The following is a 25016-nucleotide window of genomic DNA, read 5'->3' as shown; positions in this document are numbered from 1 at the left end:
TTGAAAAATACAATCAACAACTGCCTATCAGTCCTTCACTCACAAGGAGTTAAGACAGACAGTTGGTATCCGATTCTGGTGTACATTTGTTCATCAAAACTTCCCGAAACAACCCTGTCACTTTAGGAACAATATCTTACTTCATGAAGAGTTTTACCCTCATGGTCACAAATGAACGACTTTCTCACCTCGAGATATGAAGTCGTTGAAAGGGTCAATAGGTTTCAACAAAGCCAAAGCAAACAAAAACCAGTCGCTCATCATCAATTCTGCGCAAAATAGGTCCTTCAACAGGACGCAAACCCTTGTGGCAGAATATAAAAAGGAAACTTGCCAATGTTGCAACTCCCCGCACCTTATCAGATTCTATCCATAATTTAAATGAATGTCTGTGCAATACCGGACATAATTCGTAAAAAAAGCTAAACTGTGTACAAACTGCATTAGCAGCACTAATGCACGAGCAAGTGGTCATGTTCGGCATGTCATCAACGGCATCACATGCTGTTGCATGCGAGTCCACAAACTCCACGTTCCACCCGGCGAACGAATGCATCAAACGTGCAGCACAGAGCTGCTGAGTCAACATCTCCCGTTCGAGAAACGCAGAAAAGCTTCGATTCTAGTGACCTACCGTGTTTTTCAAAACACGCACCGGTGTAATCATTGCATGCAGCCAATTATAACCAAATTCTCCTTCCTACTGCTATGGTCGCAGTCGAACACGAAGGGGAATTATTTCAATTAAGGGTCCTTATCGATCAGTTCAACAACGGTTGAAAGTTCCATTCGAACATTCAAAATTCGAAAACTTTGGCATGGGTGGACAAGCCGTACAAAAGTCCTCCAAGCTTTGTCCTTTGGCACCTGTTGCATAAAAGGCCATGAAAAGAATAATGGCTCATGCCATTGTGTTGCCGCAACTTACAAAGAATCTGCCAACATCCACCATAAGTCGCAACATCTGGGAACAATTCAAACTCCTTGAACTCGCTGACCCCAGTTGCCACATACCAGGTCAGACTTACATGGTCATTGGCAGCGACATACTTCCACAAATTCTGCTGGAAGATATAAAAAAGGTGTGCGGTATATTACTTGCGCAACAACCCATTTTATGTTGGATTCTCAGTGGTACAAAAACTGAAGTGTTGTGTCATTCTCGACACAAGTCCAAGTGTCAAACGAGACACTCAGTTCTCAATTGAGCAAATTTCGGGAAGATGAGGATTTTCCACAACATCCACAGATATCCCCAGAGGATTAAGCGTGTGAGCAGATATATGCAACAACCACGAAACGTGCACCAAACGGTCGATACATTGTTCGACTTCCATTCAAGGAAGAGTTTCCTGAAAATCTCTCTCTCGGAAAATCCCGCCCGGCTGCTCTGCGGCAGTTTTTCAGTATGGAGCGAATGCTTCAGAAAAAGAGGGAGTTAGGTACAATGTACAACAATATGTTGCAAGAAGATCTCGACCTTGATCGCATGGAATCTACCGACCCATGCGAAATTAGTTCGAATGGCAAAGTCTTCTCATTTCACTTGCCACACCATGCGGTAGTCAAACCAGATAAGGCCACCACCAAAGTTCATGTGGTTTTCAACGCCTCTAAAAAATCTTGGTCAGGCAAATCCCTGAGTGACGTTTTATACACTGGTCCAACTCTCCAACCAGATCTCATGCTTCCAATCCTACAGTGGCGCATGCATAAGTATGTGTTCATTGAAGACATTGAAAAAATGTACCATCAGATCCTCGTACACGAGGACATCAAAGATTTTGAGCGAGTCCTATTTCGCAAATCGGCCAACTCCATTCTTAGCGATTTAAATCTAAAAACGGTTAAATTCGGCGTCAATTATGCAACATATCTTGCAACTCTTACGTTGCATCAATTATCCAATGACACGGAAGCGACATTCACCTTGGCTACAACAATTCTCAAGACACAAACGTATGTCGACGACATTTTCCCAGGAAGTCACAACATCGATAACGCCACGTCGATAACACACCCGCTCAAGTGATAAAAGCCCTTAAATCAGCTTGTTTCATATTAAAGAAATTAAGGTCTAATCACCAGGCCATATTAGAACAGTTTCCGAAGGAGGATCCTCTAGACTCCAACTTCTAGATATTTGAATTGAACTTGGAATTCGATGGAACGCGCTCACGGATAAATTTTCATACACCATTCTGCCGGAAGAAACCTAAAATGCGGTCACAAAACGACAAATTTTATCATCTGTTGCAAAACTTTTTGACCCGGCAGGATGGCTGTCGCCAGTTATGATCCAGATCAAGATGCGTCTACAAGAAAACTGGCTGGATGGCAGCGATTGGGATGAAAGCGCCAAGCCCGCACCATTATCAAAATGGCAACATTTCGCAGAAAATATGCCAGCCATTTGCCATATCGAAATCTCTCGATGGGTTAATGTCATTCCAGGGCAAGGCACCGAAATCCACGGGTTCTCTGATGCCTCTGAAAAAGCATATTGGGCAGCGATTTACATGTGGGCAGCCAAATAAAGTCTTATATTTTGGTTGCGAAAGGCAAAGCTGCCCCCATAAAAACTGTAAGCTTACCCCGCTTAGAGCTATGTGGTGTAGTCCTACTCGCCAAACTGGCTTCAACTGTTCGAAAAGAGCTCGACTTACAAACATGCAACACATTCTTATGGTCAGAATCTGAGATTGAAAAATCTCCATCGACCTGGAAGACTTATGTGGCTAACCGTACCTCTCAAATTCGATAATATCTTCCTAGCGGTACCTGGTGCCATGTCTCTACCAAAGACAACCCTGCTGATCTTGGCACATGTGGTTGCCAGCCGCAGGATTTGATAGGTTCCTCACTTTGGTGGCACGGACCACAATGGCTTCCTGGCCACATTCCGGCATGGCCAAAGCCGAAGGCAGGTAGCGCTTCTACACCCGAGAAACGCAAGGTCGAAGTATATCACGCACTTGAGAAAGAGGACGATATTCTTCAATGTTTCTGCTCGTACTCTCGAGCTCTCCGTTTGATTTCATATGTGTTCCGCTTTGCGAACAATACCTGCAACAAAACCAAATCGGTGGAAAAAACACATAATCCCCATCTGACCCACAAAGAGTTGCAACATGCGAAAACGCGGCTTATGGAAATGGCACAATCTCGCCATTTCGGGCGGAAAAGAGCGCCTTACAGAACAAAATGCCAATTAGCAAAACGAGTTCCTTCTGGCTCTTAACCCCCTTATTGATGGAGACGGACTCCTACGTATCGGTGGCAGATTGCAATATTCTACATTACCATACACCGAGAAGCACACAGTAATCCTTCCTGCGGATTCAAGGCTGTGCCAGTTGTATCTAGAGTTTTTACACTGCCTGCTTCTTCATGCAGAAATACGGTTAATGCTCCAAATGGTTAGGCAAGAGTACTACGTACCAAAACTAAAGCCTCTTATTAATAAATGCATTTTCCAATGCAAATCGTGCACGCTTTTCAAACAGAAAACGACAATGGTAAAACTTTCATTGACGCTCAACGCGCACTCAAACGCGACTTCGTTAAATTTCTTAACGAGTGCTTAATGGACATTGTGCTGAAATATGCCCCCATGGGCGGCCTGTGGGAATCCGCAGTAAAAAGTTTTAAAACCCACTTCAAAAAAACCGCTCATCCCACAAGTTTACATTCGAAGAATTCACGACGCTGTTGGTGCGTATTGGAGCAGTTCTTAATTCGAGGCCTCTAACCTCACTATTCCAGGACCCAGCTGACTTCACAGCGCTAACTCCGGGGCACTTCCTTAGAAATTCACCGCTATTAGCCACTCCTGAGCCTGGATAAATCGGTGGGAAAAACTTAAATCGCTTCATCACCAATTCATTCGACGCTGGAGAGAGGATTATCTGAAGGACCTTCATAGCACTATAAATAGCAAACGCCACAGCGAAATCCTCAACCAGGCGACCTCGTCGTAATCAAAGAGGATTCGCTCCCACCCACCGAGTGGCGTCTGGGACGAATCGAGAACGTTCGCCTCGGCCCTGATAACCATATTCGGGTTATAGAAGTTGGCACCCAAAACGGGCTTGTCATGCGCCCCTAGTTAAACTGAGCTTTCTTCCAATGGTGCACTCTTCGCGCACAGCGCTATAACTTATATACGTTTTCCTCGTATAACTAACTTTCAGTACTAACTTTCCGTTTATCATCCGCTGTATCCAACTACTTCTCGTTTCTCTGCCTGCTCTTATACTTCCAAGACGACACCCATCTGGCTCCCACGGCAGAGACCTACAACTGCCTTCAGTGTCGGCTCTGCCACCGCAGTCACGCGCTGCGGACCCAACGAGAGGAAACCCACCTGCGCCTGTAGGACCCAAAAGGCGCCAACTGCGAAGAAACCAGCGGAAACTCCCAAACCGGAACGGACGGTCAAGCGCACGATTTCGCGCACCACACAAGGCCAAATACCACCATCCGCGCCTTGGAGGACTGCAGAAAGTGCTTACAAGCACCTCCCTGCAGGGCGGGCAGCACGTTTAAGCCGCCTCCTTCAGTATTTAGACGGCACCGAAATTCTTATGCGCAGCCGTGCGCGGCGAGTGGAAAGGCGCCAATTCACATGCGCTACCATCGTCATCCACGATCCATTTCATCCAACCAGTCTACTATCAATAGCCGGCAATCGCGGACGCGCTCCTTTTTCATATACATTTATATATGTACATATATGGATTTATTGGTATTTGAAGTTACCAATTTGTAAAAAGTGAATTGTGTTAAAGTTTGCATTAATTTCATTAATAATAAATAACGACAGTGTATTTATAACGCTTTAGAAAAAAACTATAAACCTCTTTATTTTCGATTGTGAAGTGTAGCGCAGAGAGGTATTTATTTAAACACCTTAGAAATTATAAGTCTGAGATAAGGAAAGCCAAAAATCCTTTTGGCGAGATTTCTGTATTAGCAAGGAGTGTCTGAAGGGGAGACTCAGGAAGCTACTTTCCAGATCGGCTAATACGGCCCCAGTATGTTTTCAAAGGCCTGATAGTTCATGGACCGAAAATGGGGAGTAAACCGTGAACCTACTGCTGAATACACATTTTCCAGGTGCAACTACTGCACAACCTGACTACAAGAGTTAAGATATCTTCGGCCATTCAATCTTTTGAACCATTCAAAACTCCAGGTCCGTACGGAGTTACACCTATACAACTGCAACGATTACTGGAATGCAGCACAAACTGGCTATATGTTATAATAGGAGGTGTAGTGGCACTTAACCACACTCACGCATATGGAAAAGATATAAAGTGGTACTTATTCCCAAGCAGGCAAGGCCTACCAAGCGTACTGATGGGAATGTATATCAGGGAGTCAGTGAATGACCAACTCTCTGAAGCACAACACGCCTATATGAAAGGAAAATCAGCGGAATCGGCACTACACGAAATTACATCGTGCATAGAGACATCGTTCTCCTTCAAGGAATACTACCTGGCAGCTTTCCTAGACATAGAAGGAGCGTTCAACAAGATCAAACCCGACTCAATCATTAAGGTACTGACTGATCTGGGTGTCGACTCTCAGCTGGTAGAGCTTGTGCACCAATTGCTGCTATGCAGGGTAGTACAGGCAGACCTCGCAGGGATATCGGTGAGCAGGTTCGTCAGTAGAGGACTCTCCAAGGTGTAGTCCTATCCCCTCTGCTGTGGGTCTTGGCGGCGAATCAGCTTCTAAGAGACATGTGGGAGGAGAGGGGCTGCAAAGTCATAGCCTATTCTGACTACCTTGCCTTGGTGATAAGCGGGAAGTTTCCAAAAACTCTCTGCGTTATAATACAGGTGGAATTAAGAAGGTTCGAAGCATGAACCGCTGATAATGGTCTGAGCTTGAACCCTAATAAAACGGAGCTGGTGCTCTTTACGAGGAAGTATAAGATACCACCTCTCTCAGCTCCGGTGCTGGCAAACACAGTGCTTAAGATAAGTGAGTCCGCCCACTATCTAGGGCTCATACTTGATAAGATAATTGAATAGGACACAACACAAAACACCACGGAACGTGTCCGTAAGGCCACGGTTGCCTCTACACATGTAAACGGGCAATTGGACGGAATTGGGGTATGTCCCCTATGATAGTGCAATGGATATACACGGCCATAATTAGGCCAATATTTCTATATGGAGTGGCGGTATGGTGGTCCGCCCTGAATAAATTCTCGAAGGTTCTTGCTCTTCAAGAGGTGCAAAAATCTGCACTTTTATGTATGAGTGGAGCACAACGCCAACGGAGGCTATGAATGTAATACTGAGCCTACTACCCATAGATATGGTGGGCATCAAATATGCAGCATGCGCAGCTATTACGCTGAGGAAACTGACCACATGGTCTCACTGCAACCATACTGAAATTCTCTACAGATGCTGCATACCAGAATGGACAGACTTCTGCAAGCCACATACCAACTTTATCAAGGGATACGAGATATTAATCACCGATAGGGAACAGTGGGTGAATGACCCAGATTGGCCCAGTGACAGCATTCAGACTTACGCAGATGGATCTAAACTGAATAAGAGGGTCGGAGGGCGTGTGTATTCGGAACGATTGGACATTCAAAGATCGTTTCACCTTTAGGATCACTGTAGCATATTTCAGTCAGAGCTTGTGGCTATACAGGACACTGTTGACTGCCTTAGGCAGAAGGCAGTCTCACAGAATAATATTTATATTTTCTCAGACAGTCAAGAGGCACTGAAAGCCCTTGACTCTGTCACAACTAATTCTGAAACTGTAGTAGGCTGTCGCAGATCACTTAACGTGATGGCTGAACAGTTTACTCTGTATCTGGTAAGGGTTTCGGGACATAAGGCATACTGATGGAAGCGGGAGCCAGGTGAAAGCATCATGATAGATGCCACACGGCAAAACTCACCTGGCCGGAATGGAATGAGAAGAGATCGGGAGAGCTTCTTGCCCTCCTTAAGAGGGATCTTTCCTTAGTTGTGGGTCTTCTAATTAGTCACATTTGTATTGTACTATATGCGGAAAGGATTGGCGCTCCATTTAATGATTATTGTAGAAGCTGCGGCAAAGAAGAAGAGCCTGAAAGTATTAGGCATCTACTCTGCGAATGCCCAGCGCTCGGTAGAAGAAGGCAACGTTTTATGGGCAAGATGTTTCTCGTAGATCTGACTGATATAGCTGAGGTCAATACACAACGCTTTGTTAGCTTCACAAACTCAACGAAGTCGTTTGATTAGGAGAGTAGGAACAAATCCGTGTGGTTTCATAATGGGCCTATAAAGGCCTGGGTGTGCCGCCCCGATGCCGACAGCAGCCATTTGAACATAACCCACCTAACCTATCATTACTATCATTACTAAATACTTAAGGTACTTTTCCACTACAATTTTCGCAGAAGGCGATCGAGTTATTCTCCTTTATCAATGCTTCCGTAAAGCCAACCCATACTTTAGAACAACCCATACTAATATTTTTTTGGGAAGTGTCAAAGCTCTGCTGTACATAAAGAACAAACACTTAGTTAGGCTGAAATCCAGATCAAACTAAACCAGTTCATAAAACCAACTGCCCTCTATTTTGGGGCCTTAAACTAAATTAAATTTGTTTTAAAACTCGAACTCATTTTGTCTTAAAATTCTTTAAAGTATGCAGCTCATATGTATAAGTTCAGGTGTAATACTTTGTTAATAATAATTTTATATTATGATTTGCTCATATTCTTCCTAAGCAAAATATGAATCCTCATTTTTGGAAAAGGAAATGTTCAAACTCGCTAAGTTTTTGTTTGTAAATTTTGCATATACATAATAAGGTAATTGTGTCACTATGGTGGGAACGTTTTTTTCTGATATTAATCTGTAGAACGTGAAGTTCAGTGTTGCCAGAAAGAAAATTCTTTGGGGCTAGATTCTACAAAAAAAGAGCTAGAAAATGCTAAATTTCTTCAAGAGAATCCAAAATCTTTTGCAGAAAGAGCTAAAAATATATGTAAATTAAAGGATCCTTACACTAAAAATAAAATAATTAAAATTTTTTTTTTAAGTTAAACGGTTTTATTGAAAACAATACTTACATGAAATAATAATAATACGAAAAGCTAGAAAATAATTAGGTAGGTTCTAGGTACTAGTCATCACACTCCTTATCAATCTAGGGCGTTGATCAGACAATTAAATAAAAGCGTTGGGCATATTCATCGGGTTCTGAACTATATTCCAAGTTTCAAGCTTGTAGCTTATCGGGAAGTTACTTAAATTTCAATTACAAGATTCGTTCACAACGGCCGCGCGGCCTGCCTGTCAACTCAAGCTAAATAAAACCGTTTAAAAATTAAAGGGCCAACTTGCCCTGGATACAAAACAAGAAAGAAGCTTTTCAAGTAAAAGTTTAACAATTTTATAGCTTTAATATTCGATACAGTATGATATTAATTAGTATAAGAACTCCGACGCAACTGGCCTCTGCATTATCTGCTGCCTCCTTTTATAACATTTTGCGCAGCTACAATCTGTAAACAGACACATCGCGTGTCCGCATGCGAGCTACCTTGGCCGTCACTTCCTACGGGCTACGGGCGTTGCAGGAATGTGCACTTCTGCAATTACCTTATTTCGTAATCGTGTGAATTAGAATTTGCTGACGCAACGTCTAGTGCATTGCGTCTCCAATTTTGCGCATAATAGTGAAATGAGCTGGGCCTTAACGAGGGCGTTGGGTTGCAATTAATATGGGAACAATATTTGTGCTGACACAGCGGCACGTGTATTTCTGGACTGTGGGAATGCAACATGTTGGCTGCGCCATCGTGTTAACTCCTATCCCTTTAAAGATCTGCGTCCCGCGGATTAGTTGGTAAAGAAGTATTTTCGCTTCTCCGACCTAGCCGATTTACAAAGTTGTTTTCAGGTAAGAGTACCTGAGCATAAGTAGCAATAACCCTGATCCTTCAGAAAGCGCAACCCAATTGGTCTTGTCCTTAAGGTATTCAAGCAATTTTATGTTGTCCATTGTTATTCCGTGTACGAGGTTGAGGTTTAATGCCATGCTCCGATTCGTAACGCTGGTCAACATTGGTGGAAGCACCTGAACCCCTAACGCACTAGTGCTCGAGTACATTTTGTTATTTATTACAATGGTCTCGTTGTCTATATGAAGGATAAAAGAACCGTTAAGAAAGACAATATCTTTACCTAAACCTACGGCGTCGATGAAATTGTCGAGGAATATTGCATCCTCCTGCCGTGGATTCATTGTATGTAGAATAGGTACAACTTGTGTTTTCGCCCTTGATAAGGCGTGCCAGGCAGCCAGTTTCTGGTAACAAATACAAAGATTTTTGATTGCAGACCATAGCTGAAAACAACTACGGTCAATATTCTCTAATTTGTTGGTCAGAATTGACTTGTATCGCAGATCTATTCGATGAAAACCTTGGATGTGTGCTCGTGCGATGAGGGGATTAAACCTGGTTTCGGTAACCTTAGGCAAGGATAGCACGTACAGAAGGAGTGTGCTGTTGGTTTAGATCGATGGATTACCATACTCAATGGCTTCAATGGCGTTGGTGTATGGGAGGACACCGATTTCACTAACAAGCTGGTTTGCTTCCTCTTTGCTTAAAATGTTGCTATTTACGATACCAGCCTTAGCCATCTGGCAGGCGCGAATAAGTTCATTCACATCATATTTTAGGATTGTGGTTCTATGTTTGATATATTGCTGGAGCGTTTCCAGGTGCCTTCGATCAAGGACATCGTTCGTGATTGTAACGATTCCGTTGAGCTTCAGCAATAGTACATGCCCTGTCGGTGGCATCAGCTGATCCGGTAATCCACTTCCAAGCAGACCCAATCCAGTCAATTGATCGTCTTGCTCTTTCGGATTTATGTCCTCTTAGTTCGCTCAAGTGTGAGCGGATTCTATTTAATTGGAACGATAGTACCTTTGTCGATGATGTTGTTTCATTAAGTGTTTCTAGTGTTTGCTCTAGTCTGGTTGTTGCCAAGTCATATCGCTGCAGATCAATGGTATGAATAAGTTAGAAGTGCCCATCAATGATCCATGCGTACCCACCTCGTATGGTAGCTAGTGGTGAGTCTATCTCGAATATATCGTACGAGTGTACAGTTGCGCAGAGGCAGATGCTATTAATTAAATGAATACTAATTTCACACAGACGGCTTATTGAATAATAAAGGCAATTTTCTACATTAAGACGCTTATTGAGCTCAATCTTCCCTACAAAATTCGAATCTATTATTATTTCATTAGTAGCTAATCGAATGCCTAATGAAGTCAAAAGCACAATGCAACTCTGTTGGCAGCGTTCCGCTTCCGTTTCCGTTTCTTAGTTTTCAAAGCAAATGTCATTGCCTGCATGGCGGAACGATACAAAGTGGCTGCATCGAACAGCTGATTATAACCTTTTTTATTTGATTTGATACATCAACTACCGGCGCAGTACGATTTTGACATTTGTCCATCGAATTTACAAGTACATGGAATATTGTTTGTTTGTAGGTATGTCACCATGCTCCCACCTTGTATCGTTCCGCCATGATTGTCTGTCTCATCCTTCATACTAATCGAGCAGTTACTTCTGTGTGAAAGCAAAAAATTTACGATTTCATTAGCAGGTGAAATGAGATCATTAAGTTTCTGTGTGAAAACAGTAGAAGACATTATGCTAATTTCATTAAGTTAATTTCCCATACCTTTACCCCATACGTATATTTTAATTCTAATATTCATTCTCTAATCTATAGGGTTTTACACTTTAATTCATTCATACAGTGAATCGATTAAAACTATGTAAAATTATAACCATCATTATTGTAGGATTTTTCTACTAGTTGAGTTGCACGGGTGGAAGAGTTGAAAAGGAAATTAGTATTTGAGAGATGTTATTGGTTTTCCTTTTTAAAGGGTTTTGGGGGTCCAGTAGTGAAGTAGGATCAACGAAATTTTTTCAAGTCCTTTCTGTTAGAGTTAGTATGTTAGTTAATTAGTGGTAGGTGAGGAGTTTCTGTTCCCATTTCCTCTTTTATGTTTTTTTTTTTTGTTTTTTTTTTTTTTTTGTATTTAACGCTTTTATGCGTTTTCTTTTAATATGCGCTTTATGCGTTTTTGATTCAACAGTTAGTAACTGTGTAAAAATATTTTCGTATTTTTGGCAGTGCGCACACTGTTATTAAGGTTAGGTTAGGTTAGGTTGGGGTGGCTGCCCGAGGGCACACTTACGCCAGTAGTACTAGGCCCGCTGTGATACCACGAAAAAAAACACCGTTCGAAGAGGAGAACCATTTTGAGGACCTGATGAAAGCTACCAGGTCCTTGACGTCATGCTCCACAACCTGACTCATAGTATCAAGAAATGGAGCTCCCAGAAAGCTCTGCCGTGCTCCGCTTAGCGCTGGGCAGTTGCAAATGAGGTGAACCACCGTTTACTCCTCCTCATCTTCTTTACAACTCCTACAGCAACGACGATAAGGCGCTCCTAGCCTTTCTGCATGCCTACCTATGAGGCAATGACCCGTTAGTGCCCCCACTAGTTTGGAAATTGTATCCCTTCTTAGGTTGTACACGTGACGGGACCTTTTAGGATCCCATTTAGGCCAGGTTTCTTTCGACTTTCGACATCCCGGTGTTTGTAGCCATCTTTCGTCGGCTTGACGGTAGATGTGCTCTTTTAGCATTAGCTTGCATGTGGACAGGGGCATACCTAAGCGTTCTTGTCCAGGAAGAACCTGCTTGGTTGTAGCCTGCCTAGCGAGTTCATCTGCAATGCAGTTTCCCTCGATATCCCTATATCCAGGGACCCATGGGAGGTGTACACGGTTCTGTTGAGCCATCTCTTGAAGAGATCGGCGACAGTTTAGTGCTAGTTCAGAATTGAACGAGTGGGAGCCCAGAGATTTTATGGCAGCTTGGCTGTCGCTGAAGATAAAAATTTCTTTGCCGACAATGTATGTCCCTATCTTAGCTGCGGCTTCCATTATGGCTGCAACTTCTGCCTGGAATACACTGCAGTGGTCGGGTAGTCTGAATTAGAGCTGGAGGTCAAGGTACCTTGAGTATACTCCACCCCCAACTCTCCCGTTTAGCTTGGAGCCGTCCGTGTATATGGAAATGCTGTTGCCCATAGCAAGGCACTTATCCTACTCCGTCCAGTCATCCCTGCTGGGTATGTTTATCTTAAAGTTGGTTTCCGCAACTGTTGTGGTCGCACAGCGATCCGTGCTAGGAGGGAGAAAACTGTATTTGTTTAGTATACTTGAGTGTCCTGTGTTCCTGTTGTTCCAGCACGACAACTCCCTTAGACGCAGGGCTGACGTTGCCGCTGCTCGATGGCCAGCCAGATCCAGTGGAAAGATGTCAAAATGACCTGAAGAGCTTCGCTAGGCGTTGTTCTTAGAGCCCCGCTTATGCTTATCATGCTGGATCTGTGGACTTTACCCAACAAGTTTAGGTTTGACGCCTTGCTCAAGGCTGGCCACCATACGACTACCCCATACAGCAGTATGGATCTGATAATCGCGGTATAAATCCATCTGCATATGTTGGGGGTGAGTCCCCATTTTTTGCCAATGGCTCTTTTACACGTATATAATGCAATGTACGCTTTCTTTTGTCGCTGGATAACGTTGTCCTTCCAGTTCAGCTTTTTGTCTAAAACTACGCCTAAAAATTTGGCTTTATCTGCCAGGCTTAGGCGCACCCCATTTAGTTCTGGTAGGTTCAACGATGGTATTTTGTATCGTTTGGTATATAATACAAGCTCTACTTTATCGGAGTTGACGCTGAGTCCACATCGAGAAGCCCACAAGGAAACCTCTCGCAATGCTACCTGCATCAAGTCGCACAAAGTTTGAGGGAACTTGCCTCTGTAGATAATCGCTAGGTCATCAGCATATGCCACGACCTTCCCGCTCCCCCAACTAGTATCTCTTAATAGCGAGTTTACCGTTAGGTTCCATAGTAAGGGGGAAAGGGCACCACCCTGGGGCGTGCCCCTTGCGACAAATCGTGTTATCTCAACCTTCCCCAGTGAGGAAAGCACTTTCCTTCCCCTGAGCAGTTGATCAATTAGTCCCACTAGGGGTCTATTTACGTCCATATCAGTTAAAGCAATGTTAACTGCGTCTGGACTTATGTTGTTGAATGCTCCTTCAATGTCTAGGAAGGCCACAAGACAATAATCCTTTTCGAACAAGGATGTTTCTATATATATATATATATCACTGTTATTAAAAAAAATCCTATATTTTGCATCGGAATGTAGGCGATTTCCCAGCTGAACGAAGGTTCGTGATGATCCCTTTTAATCAAAAGCGTTGCTAATTGCAAATTACCTACTCGTGGCACGAGTGACTTCACTTCAATTAAAGCAGAGACCTTGTGGTGGAGTTGAACCATACCGATCGTCGTCATTCGAACAACCGAGTTATTTGGAGTTGAACCAGCATCTGAGTCTGATCGGCTACAAATGATTTGTACCTAAAGATATGCCTTCTGACCAATGTTATCTTAGACATTTTTTACGTCTGTTTTGTGGAATTTTTTACCACTTTCAGTAACAATAGTTACATTTCTAGTTTCAGCGATCGTTTATTCTTTATATAGAGGATTTTGCTTTGCCTTTGTTTGTTGGCGATATAAAGTTTATCTTCCGCATTAAAAACGCGTGGATATGAACGCTTACTGTTCAACCTTGCATTTCTGACCTCCTGCTCGTTTTCCAATAGGGCTGTGATATCCTCGTGTGTTTTCTCCCTGAAATTTACCAACTCCTGATAATAGTTCTCGATGTCCTGTTAAGGAATACGTCTACTGGTTTTCGTTTAATAACGGAGTGCATGGTATTGTTGTACCGGTCTACTGCTATCGTGACGCGTTCCTTAGAAGAAAATCTATTAAATTCGGCAGAGATTCAGCGGTACTTTTCAATCAATGTTGAGTGCAAGCGCTCAACCTGACCGTTGCTCTCACTTCGTTGTGTAGGAGTTTGGTAGACTTTTATAACGAGGGATCGGCCACAGTTTAATACGAGAGCGGTTAAAAATCCGCTTTCGTTGTCCATAAATAAAATTTTTGGTACTGAAAAATTGTGCAGGAGATCAGTGAGTTTCCTACGGATATGCATAAACGATTTATTTTTTATTGCAAATAGCTTAGCGAACTTTGAAAATATGTCTATTGCGCTAAGGTATTTTTGCTTTTCTATCTCGAAGATATCTATGTGCACAATCTCGCAAGGATAGCTCGGAATAGCTGTGGGCTGAATGAAGGGTTTCGACGGATGCTTATCATATTTATTTAGCTTGCAAGCGCATTGTTAGCGTATTCCCTGATTTGTCTGTCCATCGCCAGAAAGTAAAATTTTGCAAGAATCTGCACCCTATTCTCCTGAGGATTCCTATGAGCTCTGTTATGCTCCCTTTCGATTATCTCATATATCCTATCAGGGACGGTGACATCTTCTACAATTCTTTGGGTTATTCTTATATTGTACTTTTGAAAATGGTTAACATAGACATCTTGCAAAGTGGCAAGGAATCTTTCGGAATTTTTTATTCCATTTATAACATTAGGGTTGAGGCATTCCCTTAAAATGGTAATTAGTGAAGCGATTTCGGACTTGGGAAATGATACTTAGTATCTATTATAGCGAGGATAAGGATGTTCAAGGCATCGAGGGCGATCTCCGTCCTGAAAACGATTTGGTTCCTAAGCACGTTATGTGGAGCTTTTACATGCGGAATAAGTGCCGAATTATCTTCATCAGCAGAATGCATTGTAGCAGAGTCTATCTCGCAGTCTACATTATTTTCAGCGGCTGCCGATGTGACTTGTCCTAAAACGGATGGAGGCTGAGCAACCATGGACTCACTCAAGGCGTTACACTCAGTTTTTAGTCGAGAAAGGGCGTCGGCAACTAAATTAGATTTAGCTGGCTTTTAGATGATTTCACAATTGTATTCTTCGATTCTGACGCTTCGCGTTATAGTTGCGGCAACTCAAAGAAAATGTTAACGGCTGATGAACAGTGTATATTTTGATTTTCCTCACCCCATACAATTACTATCTGAGATTATCAAGAGCCCACACGATCGCGAGCATCTCCTTTTCATAGGTTGCGTAGTTCTCTTCTGCTGTTTAAGGAACGAGAAATAAATGCTATTGGTTTATCCTTACTTATGTTCCCTTGTGACAATACTGCACCAATCGCATATTATGATGCGTCGGTCGTTAAATTAAAAGGCTTCTCAAAGTCTGGGAAGACAGAGGACGTCGGCAGAAGTGAGTATTCTTTTCAAATCTTTGAAAGCTTGCAAAGCCGCAATCTCTAGTTCTATAGGTACCCTTTTCGACGATGTAGCTTTCATTTGTGCGTTTTCTCCACGAGTTAGATTCATCAATGGCTTAGCAATTTTCGCGTAGTCCCTAACGAATTTGCGGTAGTAGGATCTCATACCTAGAAAGCTTTTTATATCTATATAGTGATAACGTAAAATCCCCCCTCTTTTCCGGCAGCAATTGTGTAGGTCAGGGAAATAGACTCTTAGCCTCTTCCTCCCTTTGCACCGTTGCCAGCACAGAATATATATGTTTGCGACATCCGCCCAATGTAGCTCACGCCATGGACGGTGCCACTTTCCTATATGTTCTGGTCTCCGCGACGGCAACACCTCGATGGGTTTCATTGCGCCATGTTGCCAGGCCGCATACCCAAATACACCGGGTACCCCAATGCTTACCCAAGGACGTCACGTCCCAGGGCCAGAACAGCAGTTGCGTCCTAGCCTTCCACAACCCAGGCGTAGTCACCCGTCACTTACTCCCAGAGTGGCGACGTCTCCCCCTATGCACTTCAGAATTCTGCAGTTAAACTGTAATGGATTAACTGGGAAGATCACGGAGATAGTCGATTTCATGAAGCGGTACAACATCTGCATTGCTGCGATTCAAGAGATTAAACTCACAGCAAGATCTGCACTGCAGCCCTTTTCTGGGTATAAGGTCCACAGAAAAGATCGCAGGACCGGCAATTGAGACGGTATCGCGTTTATCATACACCACTCTGTGCAATATCATATATTTGATCCCGGCATCGACCGCAGGGAGTCTTAGAACGTCAAGGCTTATCTGTCTGGTCAGGCGATGCAAACCTAGAAATCATCAACATCTAAATCCCTCCTGCCACCTGTTGCCCCAGTGGATACCGCGCTAATATCAGCGCCTTACTCACTGGCAGCAGTCGCATTATCTTAGGCGATTTCAATGCCCATCACTATCTATGGCATTCAAACGGTCGAGCGGACAGTAGGGGTGAGATGTTGGTGGATCAAATAGAAGGAACGACGTTCTGCACAATAAACGGAGACGCCCCAACACGTATGGTAGGAAGCTGTCATAGTTCGCCGGATATCTCAATCGTGAGCACAGAACTCGTAAACTGCGTCAACTGGCAGCCGATGGTAACATTGGCATCCGACCACCTGCCTATACTTATTTCGCTCCAGCGTACCGCCGACTTCTTCGTCACAGAAAAACGCACTTTCATAAACTTTAAAAAAGGAAACTGGGACGAATACAAATCCTTTACAAGCAACCGCTTTGCTGCCCTCGCTATCCCAACTGATGCCCGCCAAGGGGAGCGTGCTTTCCGCAAGGTCATTGATACCGCCTCTGCGCGTTTCATTCCCGCCGGTAGAATTCCCGAAAGTCGGCCCCACTTCCCGGCGGAGGCCGAAAATTTAGCGAGAGAACGTGACCTTATAAAACAGCTCGATCCCGGCGACCCCCAAATAAGGGAAATAAACGAACGCATCAGATTGCTTGTGGATGAACACAAGCGGACGAAATGGGAGGAGCACCCAAGCGGTTGTAGCCTCTCTGCCGGTGTAGGTAAACTTAGGTCCACCGTAAAGTCCCTATCGATGTCTTCAACCTGTCTCTTTCCACTTTTGTCATACCTGAAAAATTAAAAATGGCCAAGGTGGTCTCGCTACTAAAGCCTGGGAAACCAGCTAACATAGGAGATTCCCATCGCCCGATATCTCTCATATCGCCAGCGGCAAGCCTGTCATAAGCATGGCTTCAGAAAACTCCATAGCACCACCACGGCTCTAAACTCCTTCAGCACCCTGATAAGTTGCGGTTTAAATCAAAGCCCCCACCATAGAGCAGTACTCGTTGCGCTAGACCTATCAAAAGCTTTTGATAAGGTCAACCATGGCACGTTACTGCAAGACTTGGAAGGGTCTAACCTTCCCCTATGTCTTAAAAGGTGGACAGCAAATAATCTGGGTGGTGGGCAGGCATCGGTGCAATTTAGAAATGAAACATCAAAACGAAGAAGAATTAGACAAAGGGTGGTGTCCTATCCCCGCTGTTGTTTAATTTCTACATATCAAAGCTACCTTCGCCACCAGAAGGAGTTACTATCGTTTCATACGCCGATGACTGCACAATAATGGCCACAGGCCCAGGCCCACAGATCGATGAGCTTTGTAACAGAATAAACGGCTATCTCCCTGATCTCTCCAGTTTTTTCACCTCGCGAAACCTGGAATTATCACCGACTAAATCCTCGGCGACCTTATTTACAACATGGACGTCCCATATGTTGACCATTTTCCACATCCACGTCGACCGCATTACGCTACCGACTGTCCTACACCCCAAAATCTTGGGCGTGATCAGGATCTACATTTTGGTGAGCACGCAGCAGCAATTGTTCCGAAAATCCAGAGCCGTGATAAAAGCCTCAAATCCCTTGCTGGCAGTACTTGGGGAAAAGACAAAGAAACGCTCATTACCACATACAAAGCAATTGGCGAGCCGATTGTGTGCTACGCGTCCCCTATATGGTCGCCAAGCCAAAATTACCCACTGGAAGAAGTTACAGGTCTGCCAAGATACTGCTTTCAGAATCGCCACGGGCTGACTTCTTATGTCCCCAGAACACCATCTACATAATGAGGCGAGAATACTACCCATCAGGGAGAGAAATGAGATGCTAACCAAACAGTTCCTGTTGAATACCCAGAAACCTGAGCATCCCAACAGACATCTGATTGATGAGCCAACACCGTCAAGGGGCTTAGGGAGTAATCTCCGTAAGCATTTTGAGGAAATACGGCACCTGAGAACTCAGCCGTATGAAGCAAAAAAACACAAGCAGGTCCTTGGTGAACTCCACAAACAGGCGTCGGACTTTTATACCAGGAATTTCCCGGTGAATCCAGTACTCAAAAAACAGTACACAAAAATTGCGGAAGAGGAACGCATACTCCCCAGGGAAACGCGAGTCGCTCTAGCTCAACTTCGTTATGGATACTTTAACAGGTTAAACTCTAACCTATCCAGAATCAACCCCGACATACAAAATGTATGCCACGCTTGCAATGTGTCCCCACATGACACCAACCATTTCTTTAATTGTAATGTGGAACCAGCGCCTCTAACACCCCTTTCGTTATGGTCCACCTCTGTTGAAACAGCAAGTTTCCTTTTGGACTCCCGTTAGAGGATATTGATGACAATTTGTGATCAATCGGTTTCCCCCAGTACCTCCCCCTGGAACCGCGCATGGGCTACACAGAGTGGCACTGATATCGGAAAAAGGGTAAGCGTCGGAGATTGTCACAGCGTTAAGCCTTTTGTAACCAATTACCATTCGGTTTTGCTTTTCTCCGTTAAGTTTTGGTTTTTCGGAACCACTTAGATTGGAGAATTGTAAGGACTCTTTGGTGGGCGGATTACGCCTTCATCCAATAATTCACTTGCTTATCTATCAACATCTTCCCTCATGCAAGAAGGATTTTGATAGCTATTGCTATATATTGTATTAAATGTCGAAGTTCTTATTTCCGCGCGCACGCATGTATCTATTAACTCCTTTCCATTCATTAGCAAGAAGAGATCATTCATTTTCCAACGAGTTTGTTCACTTTTTCTCCTGCATTAGTGGGGAGGTTTTCAGACAAGGTATAATTTACCTGGCTGGATACGCGGGCTTTAGGAGAAATCTTAAATTTTCCCACCATCAAAACATTGGATTTCCTATCAACTATGACTCCGATATCCTTCAAGGTATCGTCGCCTATGAATCCATCAAACAAAACAAAAAATGTAATTTGGGAACCGCCACCGATGTCTTTAAATAAATTTAAATTATCTTTCTCCACTATTGGAATATTTTCGCCCGCCGATCGTACAGGAAAGGATCTGTCGACCGGTTCGCCTTGTTTGACGACCGCCTGTTTTATGAAATTTTTATTAGCTCCTATGTCGGCAAGGAACTGTAATGTGCGGCCGTCGGGAAGAACGTACTGTACGTATGGTACGCTAGATGGCCGTTGGATAAAAAAATTTCTTCCTGCGCAGTCTCTAAGTACTCAGCAGTTTCAGCATTGTTAGCATCCGTTTCGGTATTGAATAGCTTCTGTTGTTTGCGGGGAAGGTTTTCGGATCTAGCACCCCGTTTGAATGGATTCGGTTGGTTCATGTAATTTACCCTACACGATTGTACCGACTGATCCACGTCCATTTTCCCTACAGGTAGTTGTGGCGTTCATGGTTTTGGGGCAAACTGCCGATCTCGCTTTTGAAAAGGATGTCGTCTCTCTTGAGGACACCACGTTGTCCTTGGTGACAGAGGAGTTGCTTTGGCGACGTGAAAGCCATACATACGATCAGTAATAGCATTAAGGGGTGCAACAGCGCGATTGTTTGGGCGCGCGGTATGAACCGTGAAGTTTCGAAAATTTGTGTTTTGTATTTCGAGTATTACTCAGGCAGAGATTTAGGGCGTTGAATAAGGAGCATCTTGGTCCACTCCTCATTCAGGCCGTGGACGAAAACGTCCAAAGCGCGATTACGGTAGGTGTCAATCATGACTGTACAATTGCGTAGTGGCAACGGCGCGCGTGGGGTAATTGTCGAAAGAGGTATTTAGGCGAGAAAAAGGAAGAAAATAAAAACACCAAAAAGGTTTCATATTAATAAAAAGAATACGTAAGTAACAAAAGAAAAAAAAATTTAAAAAGGAACGCCACGTCATCACACGTCCAGCAAGGCGATGCATCGAAAGAAGGCCATGCAGATTCGGACTGCTAGCACTGCACGCCGTCTGGTTGATCTCACGTTTCGCTCTGCTGTGGAAAGAGAAAAGAAGTTATTAAAAACAAGCACGTAGTTTTGAAATTCCGTGCAGTATTATTTACTTAAGTATGTATAAGAATATGCGCGTGTGAGGCGTTGAGATCAGGAATTTTATTTCTGACAGGCTGCTGAGACCACCAACCAGAATACGGTCGGTTGCGTCAGGAGACCGGCAGCTGTAGCTGCAGGTGTACCGCTTACCATAATTTCGGCCTATATGTCAGCGCCGAGTGGCAGCCGAATTTGTGATGGCCGTAGAAATGCGGATCCGCTAGACGGCGGGCTCAAGCGATAGTGGCCTTTGACAACTGCGGCTTGAATGGTGAAATGCGTCGATGACGCGAACTTGCCGCGCGGAATGAGTGTGCTTTGTCCTGTTCCTTGGCGCTCCAATTGTAAATCGCGTACAAGCTCTGTATCGACGATTGTGCTGCATTTTAGGCGTCAGAAAATTATAGTGTCGAATTATTTCGCCGTTGCTGCCTTTCGTGGTTTGTGGATTTGGTAGGGCCCCGTTGGAGTCCGACGTTACTGTGCCGCCAATTGTTTCGAGCTTTCTTTACCTTTTCCGCTCTTCGCTCGTGCTGCAACAGCGGCCGGAAACTGCGCATCCCATTATTGCTTGTTGGCGGTCTTATTTCCGCTTTCGCTTGCTCTTCCTCCGTTCTCGCGGAAGAGCCTCCATTTCTTCTTCCTCCACCTGCTGAGCCCAGGAATTTGTGCGTGCCATTAGGTTGATTGACAACGCGTCGTCGGACGGATTGTCGTCGCCCATTGTGGCTGCATCATCGCATTCTGACTGACGCTCATCTAAATGGAGCATGGTGTGGTGCTTTTCTTGGCACCGTTTGTAGCGATATTTTCTGTGCGACAGACAGTTCGGACTGTACTTATGTAGAAGCACTGCCCGCAAACTTTCCTCGGGGGATTTTTTCTAATATTCTGCGCAGAGTCTAAGGCTATGGTCCCTGTCGCAGAGCTCGCAAGCGACGTCGAAGCGCTTTGCGCCTCCCTCTCACTTGGCCAATAAAGTTTAGTAACGGGTTATGATCTGAAAGAATATTGGTATCATTGATCATGACTAAATTGGGGTTTTTGGGTGGCGTAAAAAAATATGTCCAATGTATTTTCGCACAAAAAAGAAAGAAAGAAAAACTAATTGAAATAAAAGATTAAAGGCACTAAGGAAATATTTATGTGCGCAACGAAACGAAAAAGACTGATTTTAGCACTCGTGCATTCAACGTGGATGGTGCTTTAGTATTTAACTTTAAATAATTCGACATTTGTCGGTCGATGTCGATGAACCTTGTGATACATAATTTGTGGTGTGTTTTGTTTTACCACAAGTGGTCTGCCACCACACGGAACGGTTCGCAACTTGGCTGAAAATGAATGAAAGACTGCTTGTGTAGTTGCATTTTCACCATTCAACATTATTTTCGACGTGTATTTTCGATAATGTTGAAATTCCTGGAAATAAGTATTTTAAATATCGGCCAAATGAATGATTGATAGAGGTATTTAGTGCGCGACATGTAGTGCGTGTAGTAGCGCATGAGGCCTAATGTCGGTATTGTCGTGCATTGACAGTCAGAAATGAAGTGTAGAAATTCTGACGTTTGCTACACTTTTCCATTTCCTGAATGGCAAAGAGTCATTCATTTAAAACACGCGTTGGTGAGTATATAGTATACTCGTAGATTTTATCTCTTTATTAATTAGTTTCTCTTTTTATTTCCAGCAAACGAAAACGTGATAATGTGAAATTAGCTGCCATAACAGCTTGCATATCCTCCTGACCAGAAATGCCAACGCCGACGTCAGCCATCTGTATTATTGAGATGATAGAGCACTACTAGCAAACTAGTTAAATAAAAGTCGAAACCGCATTACATTTTATTGCTACATGCAGATTTCTGTATTAATATAAAGCAAAGAATATTTCGTTTGAAATTTAGATAAATATTGCAGATGGTAATTTTTGCCCTACTAAAGCTAATTGACTCCATAACATTTTCTGCACTTAAGGGACAATGGCGACAATATGTAATTTAAATCAACATAAAGCTGAGGGAAATCTTGAAGAAGTGAATTACTATATGAACAAGCTCTTGTTAAGAATATCCGAGCACTTTGACCAGCAGCATTTAATAGAGATTACTTTCAAGTTAACAAATCCAACAGTTTCGGTTACGGCGCATCGCTTCATTTTATCAGCGGCAAGTCCATATTTAAAGGAACGTTTCCGAAGCAACGTAATCACCTGTCCTTTCTTAGAAATTTCCGACATCGATGGCGATATCTTTGGACGTTTAATCACCTATTGCTGTACCGGAAAAATTACGCCATAATCAGTTAGTTTATTCTTATACAAATTGGGGTAGTAACAGCACTCATTTCCTGCCTTATTGATATACCAATCGAGGAATCATCTGGAGTGAAGTATACCTTCTTTAAATACTCTGTTGACAGCAATATCTAACTCCTGACATGAAACCAAAAGCAAACCTAGTTTTTCCATATTTATATTGAGTATTGTACCCTTGATGTTGGAAGCTGCTTTGGTTATCTATGTGGAACCGATGACAGATGCTAGTGGTGTGCTACAAATCAAAGGTTATCTAAAGGGTGTAAAAAAAAATTCCATGAATTGTGCGCATTAATCGTTGGTTGTGAAGGGAGTTGGTGTGATTTCAGCTGTGATACTTTTCGGATATAAAAATGGTATGTGTGTTTTTCGGTTTTTTTCTCATTAATAGTGAAAGCGGCGTGCCAATATTTATATTCATTAAACTTTAATAAACGCTAATATAGTAAGGGGACATGTCTCGTAATCTGAATATCGAATGCACTTATTTTGTGCTTTTTTAGCACTGCATTTGCTACAAGCTGCACTAGTCCCCAAGTGAAGGTAACATCCTTTAGCGGTTAGGATGCCACAGTTGCCACACAAGTCGCTCATATTGCTGAATGTTCATTAAAATGTGAAAATAGCGTTGAACATAATTTATTTGACACATTAGTGCACTTCTTAAATGGCAACATCGGTACTGGATTTTATGGCCATGCCAGATGCATTTAAAATGCTGGTTTACATGTCGGACTTGTTGGAACGCTCATTATGGCTGCCATTTCTACGTATTGTATGCACATGCTGGTAAGAAGCTCTCATGAACTTTGTTGATGATTTCAATAGCCCTCACTAAATTTTTTTGTTAGAAGTAGACTTTTGTTCATTTGAAACAGGACCAAGTGGTTTAAGGCGGTATTCGCATGTTGTGTGACGTATGATAACAACGTTCCTTTTCATAACTCAGATTGGTTTTTGCTGTGTGTATTTTGTTTTTGTAGAAGTTAATATAAAGGAAGTGGTCGATCATTATTTTCCAAATAATTATATAAATGTTAAAATATACCTAATTTTTGTGTTATTTCTAATGATACCATTAAATCTCGTACGATTTATCCGAAGAAGAACTTTTAAATATTTAACGACAGTTTCGTTAGCGGCAGCGTTGCTTACCATTTTAGGATTGGCTTTCTGGGTTTTCTACATTCTACACGATTTGCCTAATACAGACACAGTAAAGCTAATTGCAACCTGGGCACAACTACCATTGTATTTTGGAACGGCTCTTTATGCAATGGAAGGTATCGGTGTTATATTACACCTTGAAAATAATATGAAGAGATCAGATGATTTTGGAGGTACAACTGGAGTGTTTAATTGTGGAATGACTGTTGTGACATGTCTTTACACAACGGTTGGATTTTTTCGTTCCTTGAAGTATGGAGAAAATGTCAGGCAGTATTATACTCAATTTGCCACCAGATGAGCTACTTTCGCAGTTGGTTCGCATCGCCATGGCTATAGCAATCCCTTTACCATACACTCTCCAATTCTATGGACCTGTTAGTATTGTTGACCCCTTCCTTCGCAATCCGTTTGTGGGTCAAAACAGAAAAGAATTAGCGTCTACGGTGCTGAGGCTTGTATTGGTCGTATTTACATTTCTCTTGGCAGTCTGCATGCCAAATTTGGGTCCAATTAATTTCCTAGTCGGCGCTGTAAGCAGCTCAGCATTAGCGTTAATTGCACCACCAATTATTGATATTATCACTTTCTACCCAGTTAGTTTAGCAAGTATAATTGGATATTATGGAAAGATATTGCTATTATACTATTTGGCTTATGTGGTATTGAAAGAATGGCGAATTTCAGTTGGTAGCAATTGTACCAAGGTTTGTTGAGATAACAAACAACGATTTAAATACATTTCTTCCAAAAGGAGAAAAAATAAAAAATTTCTGGGACATTCCATAGTGACTGGTCTGACATTTGGCTCGAATTTGAGTCAAAGTTCAAGCAATTTTTCTTTAATTATTAATTACAGATCTTTTTCAAACTTTATCACTCGAATACTCGTTTTCTAAGAATCTAATTAAATTTTAAATTAATTTAATTAATAAACTCCAAAATCACCCAGCCCTATGTAAGTTGTTGACTGTAGTTTCCAATTTTAAACAAAATATAAAAATATTTCTAATATTGGCTGAACCTAGGTTTTAATGAGAAATTAAGCTCCAAATTGTATTTTTATATTTAAACAAAAAAATCGAAACTTACTTCAGCTTGTGAAAATTTGCATTAAAGGTAAGTTCTTTTTAAATTACCGGGCGGATAAAGAAAAATTTGAGGGATTGCGCAATAGGCAAGGAAACTTTTCTTCGGTTTATTATGAATTTCGAAAATAATGAAGAAAATCTCAATGCATATTAGGAAAAAAATTCTTTTTTTTCAGAAAAGC

General features: G+C 42.7%; 1 protein-coding gene and 1 pseudogene across 10 annotated transcripts in view; one reads left to right on the top strand and one right to left on the bottom strand.

Moving 5' to 3' along the window:
* LOC137234572 (plasma membrane calcium-transporting ATPase 2-like) overlaps positions 1-25016 on the bottom strand; it is a 2440841-nt gene that overhangs the window by 693435 nt on the left and 1722390 nt on the right. The window lies entirely within an intron of this gene.
* LOC137234355 (proton-coupled amino acid transporter 2-like) lies at positions 1448-24437 on the top strand (annotated as a pseudogene).

This window comes from Eurosta solidaginis, chromosome X (assembly GCF_040869045.1).
Source record: "Eurosta solidaginis isolate ZX-2024a chromosome X, ASM4086904v1, whole genome shotgun sequence".
In the NCBI taxonomy this organism is placed as follows: domain Eukaryota; kingdom Metazoa; phylum Arthropoda; class Insecta; order Diptera; family Tephritidae; genus Eurosta; species Eurosta solidaginis.
This window is presented reverse-complemented; position numbering and strand designations above follow the sequence as displayed.